This window comes from Phasianus colchicus, chromosome 32 (genome assembly GCF_987193195.1).
Source record: "Phasianus colchicus chromosome 32, bPhaCol1.hap1.1, whole genome shotgun sequence".
NCBI lineage: Eukaryota > Metazoa > Chordata > Aves > Galliformes > Phasianidae > Phasianus > Phasianus colchicus.
Window position 1 is genome coordinate 113,806 of NC_143467.1, and position 6,321 is coordinate 120,126.

A 6,321-nucleotide genomic window follows, 5' to 3' on the forward strand; every position below is an offset into this window, starting at 1 on the left:
GGGCGATCCCACGGGGACAAAGAAGAGCGAGAACGTGTCACTATGTGAGGTTGTCCTCAAAATCCCCATTGGAGACCTCTGGAGGACTCCAGGAACGCCTGGGGACCCCAAGACACCCATGGGACATCTCCAGACCCTTCCAGAAGACAATAGGACCCTCTGAACCCACCTGAGGACCCCCCCACATTCCACAGGATCATTCTGGGATGTCTGCAGACCCTTCTGGATGAATCCAAGGACCCCCTGGATCAATTTGAAAACCCCCTGCACCCTCCAAGTCCTCTCTGGAACATCCCCAGAGATGTCTCTGATGACGAGATGACTCCAGGACCACTCAGACCCACATGAGAACTCTCTGGACCCTACCAGACTCTACTGGGACATCTCCAAATCATCCCAGTGGCTCCTCGGAGCTCCTGGACCCATCCTGGGAGCTTCCAGATCCTTCCAGGGACCCCCAGGACCATTCTTGGGACCCCCTGGACACCCCAGGATCCCTCTGGGACATCTCCAGATCCTTCTGTATGAATCCAAGGACACCTTGGATCCACCTGGGGACCAACTGGATGCCCCAAACCCCTCTACAACATCTCCAGATTCTTCTGCATGCCTCCAGGGGTATATAGGGGGGGGCTCGTGGGGAATCTATGGGCGGAAAGGTGTGAGTGGGGCTTCTGTGAGGTGGAAAGAGGGTCTGGAGGTGGAGAAAGGTTGGAAGGGGAAACTGAGGGATTGTGGAGGGCTTCTGTGGCGTGGAAAGGGGCTCTGAGGATGGAGAGAGGGGGTTGTGAGGGGGAAAAGAGCAGAACGAGGCTTCTGTGAGTGAAAAGGGGGCCTGGGGATGGAGGGGTACATTGTGGAGGGGAACTTGAGGGGTGGAAAGGGGGCTTTTGTAGGGCAGAAAGGGGGGTCTGGGAGTGGACGGGGGGTTGTGTGGGGGAAAAAAGGGGTGAGTTGGGTCTCTGTTGGGAGGAAAAGGGGTCTAGGAATGGAGAAGGGGTGGCAGAGGAAATCTGGAGGGTTGTGGGGGGCTTCTATGGGGTGGAAGGGGAGTCTGGGGGACACCTTAGGGAAGTATTGGGGGGGAGAAGAGGAGAGTGGGATGTCTATGGGGTCGAAAAAGAGTCTGGGGGGAAACGTAGTGGCTTGTGGGGGGAAAGGGGTGAACAGTTTCTACAAGGCAGGAAGAGCATCTGGGGGTGGAGGGAGGGGTGGGAGGGAAGAGCCAGGGGTTGTGCGAGGCTTCTATGGGGTCTGGCTGAGGGGAATTGGAGGTCAAAATGAGGGAACTGACTCCAGGGGTCAGGGAGGAGTGCACAGGGGGGTACAGGGACCTCTAGGGGTCAGAAAAAAGGGGCCAGGAGGTGGGAGGAGAAGGGAGGACACGGGACCCTGGGGGTCAAATAGAGGGGAATGGGGGGTGGTAGGAGACTCTGGGGATCAGAATGGGGAAATTGGAGTGGGGGCACTCGGGGGGAGGAGAGGGGGTTCGGGGGTCAGATAGAGGAGACTGGGAAAGGGGGGGACTCTAGGGGACAGAATGGGGAGAGCGGTGGGGGGGTGGGGGGACACCAGGGATCAGAACGGGGGACTGGGGAGGGATGAGGGATCGGGGGGGGGGACCCTGGGGATCAGAATGGGGGAGGCACAGAGGGGAGGGGTGGAAGAGGACTACGGCGATCAGAACGGGGGGACTGGAGGGGAGGGAGACCGGGGGGAGGGTGTAACCCCGGGGGGCACACAGAGGGACTGGGGGATGCGGGCGATCAGCGGCAGGGGGAGAGGGGGGGAGGGCAGCGAAAGACACGGGGTGGGGGAGGCGGCGAGACGCAGGGCAGCCGCCCCCGCCGAGGGAAGCCCCGAGCACCACGGAGACCCCGCGGGGCCGAGACAGAGCGGCACGCGGCCCCCCCGCCGTCTTCACCCCGGCCCCCGCCCCGGCGCCCCCCGAACACCCACCTGTAGGAGCCGAGGCGGCGCCCGGAGCCCCGAGGCGCCCCGCACCGCTTCCGCACGGCCGCCTCCTCGGGTCGCGGCGTGATGACGTCATTCGGCGGGGACGGCGCGGCGCCGTAGCGACGGACCGGTGCTGAGGCGCCGTCGCCGTGGCGACGCCGTCGAACGGCACCGCTCCTGCGGGAGCCGCGCTGAGACGTGCGGCGTCTCCGGCTTCCCCAGAATCGCTTTCTCCAGGCCGATTCCGAGCTGCTGGCGCTTCTTGAAAGCCGAGCGCGCATCTCTGCCCGGTTTTCTCACGGCTCCTGCGGCGGCATCTCTGGCCGCTTTGTCCTCCAAGGAAGAACCGAGCGGTGGCCCGGCCGGGCTCGGTGCGTGGGATGTGAGAAGGGCACAGCCCGGAGCAGGACCTGAAGAACGAGCTCAGCTCACCGCTGGCACGTGTTCTGTAGTCCCCCGGGTCCTGCAGAGCTGCGCTGGACTCGCTGAGCAGCACGGCGTGGTGCGGGGATGTAAGAGAACACAGGTGCTCGGTAGACTTGCTGGGGCAGGAAGCTCTCACTGATGCTAAACTTGCTGAAACGAAGTGACTCGTTCAGGACACGTGCCTGAAACATATGCTGGTTCTCTAGGCAGAGCTGCCGGACAGACCTGTCAGCACTGGGAATTAAGCACGGCAGTGAGATGAAGCCAATGATGCGTTCATGTAAGAGCAAGAGGTGCTTTGGAATGCCTTTATGGCTGCACAGCTCCTCGGGAAGCAGTTACACCTGCCGGCTCAATAAGAGCTGTCCCGTAGATGCTGTACAGCTGTGGAGCCTTTGCCCACCTGCACTGCATCTTTTAGATGCATCATTGAGAGGAATTGAACCAGCAAGGCTTCAGGGCTGAGCTCTAAGAATGGAAACTCCCTCAACTTTTGAAAGAGACCGGGTTTCTAAGGTCTTAAGACCTGGAGCTGGCAGGGCACACCCCTCTTGTGCCTTTCCCCCGACTGGTTTTTGGGAGACAGCAAATGGACACCCCTACAAGAAGTCTCAGGGTGTTTCCTTCTGACACTCTTATTATGGAAGTAAGAATACATTCCTGGCTCCATTTTGCTCCTGTGTCACAAGACAGAGATTTAAGCTACCTAAAGTCACTTTTCCACAAACGTTCCCACAGAAAGAAGCATCCCACATCTCTCTGTAGCTACGAAGACCCTGACTTCTCAACCCTTTCCAGGTATGTTTTACTGTCTCTTTCCAAATTTAGAAACGGCAGCTGTGCAGAAAAACATGCCACAGATCCTGAAGTGTGGGCCAGCGGGGAGTTTTACCCCATCTCCTCCCTGATGTCAATCTGAAGTGATCTCGTTTAGTCGTCAGTATAACAAACACATCCTGTGACTGTGCTTGAAGACAGTCTCCCTTGAGCATTTTAGCTGAGCTTGGTTAGCGCTCTTAAAACCAGCTGTGCAAGTGCTGCTTTCCTCCCCACTGTGAGGGATTGCTGTCAGGAGCCAACCAGTTATGCCAGGCACATCCAGCAAGGAGCTGCTGTGGCACGATGGGCGTGTGGAGCGGCTGTCTTCCAACCTGTCCTCTGCAGCAGTTAGCATTCTGCGGGTTACTCTTCCCCAGTTTGCAGAACAAATATCAGAAGTTGATGCTCTTTTGTGAAAGAGTAAATGTGGGTTGAAAAAAAGGCAGTGTGACATTCCTGACTGCAGGTGAACAGCAGCACAGATGCTGCCAGCCCCGCTGTAAAAGCTGGACTTGTTAATGAAGCAGCTTATCCATCTGTGTTGGGCAGTGGTATCAGGGCATTGCTCTTCAGATCTTTGTTTTCCATCTGAGGATTTTGTCCCAGCAGGGTTTGTGCCTCAGGATTTTGGGCAGGAGAAGGGCTGGCAGCAGCCCAGGGCAGGACGTGGGTCTCCTGGGGACAGCAGCCACAGCCCCTGCCCCATCTGCACAGTGACCCTGGGCCATCCGTAGGACACCTCGAGACCCTCCTCCTCTGCACACCCCACAAAGCACGAGGGAAGGTCTGGGGTGGCACTGGTCCTCCTGGAATGGGGCAGGGATGGTGCCCTCCATCCCATCCATCCCCAGTGCTCAGGGCTCCAGAGATCCCCAGGGTCCCTCAGTGTCCCTGCACCAGTGCCACTCTTATCGTAACAGACTTCTTCCTTATGTCCAGTCTAAAGGAGAAGAGGAAAGGTTGTCAGGGGGTTTCCCCAGTGAGAAGTACAATTTCAGAAAGGGACGTGTACAGAGAACCCAGAGGGATAACAAGGCAAGCCTAACAATGACTGCTACAAAACCAATGGTACAAAGAGAGAATTCACTGCCAGAAATATCTCACAGTCCAGTGATAAAGATTCACAGCTGCAAGGTTGTCTTCTAATTAAAAACAGTAATTACAAACAATCTGGATTTTTGAGCTAACTGTTATAATAAATATTAGTAGGTGGGGATTGCTAAATAGTGCTGCAGTCTCCTACTCGTAACATCCTTGCTGCTTCATTCTGGGTGCCGTCACTGAGCAGCATCTAATGGATGGTTCTTCCCTGCTCAGCTGGCTGCCTTAGTTGGAGCCCTGATAGCAATGACGTGGTGATGGCAGGCTTAGTTTTGCTGTTTTCTCCTCGTCAGAATACTCCAACTTTTGAAGGAAGCAGCTTCTTGTTTCCTGCCTTCCTGCCTTCCTGCCTTCCTGCCTTCCGCCCTTCCTCCCTTCCTCCCTTTTAATTTTAATTAATTTGGAATATCTATATTCCATATAGATGTTTTGAATATCATTATTTGTAGTGCTGAAAACTTTTTTAGAAAACAGTTATACTCAGTTAAAAAGGTATAATAAGGAAAAAAGAAAGAACCCTCTGATGTGTTGACCAGGGATGAACATAAAAACAGCTCCCAGTTAATGTATAGGCAGCTGATGTGACTGCCTCTGTCCTCAGCAGCTTGCTCAAAGGAACCCCACAAAGCATTTTAGCGCTGGGCTGCTGAGGGAAGCTGTCAGAAGAGGAGCACTGTGTCCTCTTGCAGAGGACCGGGATGCTTTTACAGCTGACTGACTGACGGCTGCTTTGTTTGTGGCCACAGCTCCTGAGGAGTGCAGCAGTGCTGAGAGCTGAGAGGAAACGGGGGAATGTTGCACCTCCTGGAGGATGCTGAGAAATCAGTGGCCTAGGGCGGGTGCTGGAGAGGAGCTGCAGGGTGCTGTCATGGCAGCTGGGCACTGCTGGTAGCACAACGGACTGTGCCTCTGCTAAGGCGACTGCAGTCACAGAGCGAGCAGTGACAGCAGGCATACGAGGCTTGCAGCACTGCCTTCCTCCTGTCTCTCTCCACGTTCAGATTCTCGGCCCAGCCCACAAAGCAAAATGAAGTAGAGGAGGCAGGAAATGTGCTCATAGTTCTTGCTTGGTTCCTATTGCAGAGCAAATGATTGCCTGCTGTCCAGTAAAGCTCACGCAGAAGCACTGATGCTTTTGCATAATGAACTGCCACCCTTGTCCCCTGCCCAAGCCGGGACGTAGGGCACCCGCAGCCTCTGGGCAGCCTGGGCCAGGGCCTCGCTGCCTCTGGGGGAGGGATTTCTCTACACATCAACCTCAGTTTCCACTCTTGGAGTTCAAAGCCATTCGCACACGACAGTGGCTGTCTGCCAATGCCAAGTGGCACACAAGGTCTGCTCGTGGGTCAGGTAGTGACATGACAGCAGTACAGCGTGGACAATTGTGATGGTACTTTCTATTTATTGGTACAGCACAGCCTAGAAAGCCCCGGTTGATGCCAGCTGTGGTTCTCTGGCTGTCAGATGATGCCCCCAAACCCACACACGGGGTGCTCCCACCTCCTGACTGATGGTGGAGAAGTGGGAGGGCAGAAGTGATGCTGGGGGGGGAAGGGGCGGGAGTCAGGGGGCTGCTGTGCCTGTCATACTTCCCCCAGACAGTTTTTTTTTTTACAGGTGTTACATGATGATCCCCCTGAGGGGGCCGCTCCCACCTCTTGATGGATGGTGGAGAGGAGTGGGAGGGCAGAGGTGGTGTTGGGGGGGCTGGGGGCTGCAGGGTCTGATATGCTTCCCCCTGGCATTCTGGGTGGTTTTCTGGGTGTTGGGCAATGCCCCCAAACTGACAACCTAGGGGGGCCACTCCCACCTCCTGAAGGATGGTGGAGGGGAGTGGGAGGGTGGTGATGATGCCCAGGGGGACGGGGGGCTGCTGGGCCAGTTGGCTTTCCCCAGGCAGCGGTTGTCTGTCGGTTGGACAATGTCCCCAAGTCTACACACTGCTGGGCTCGCTTCCATCCCCTGATGGATGCTGGAGGGGAGAGCGAAGGCAGAGGTGGTGCTGGGGGCTGCCAGGCC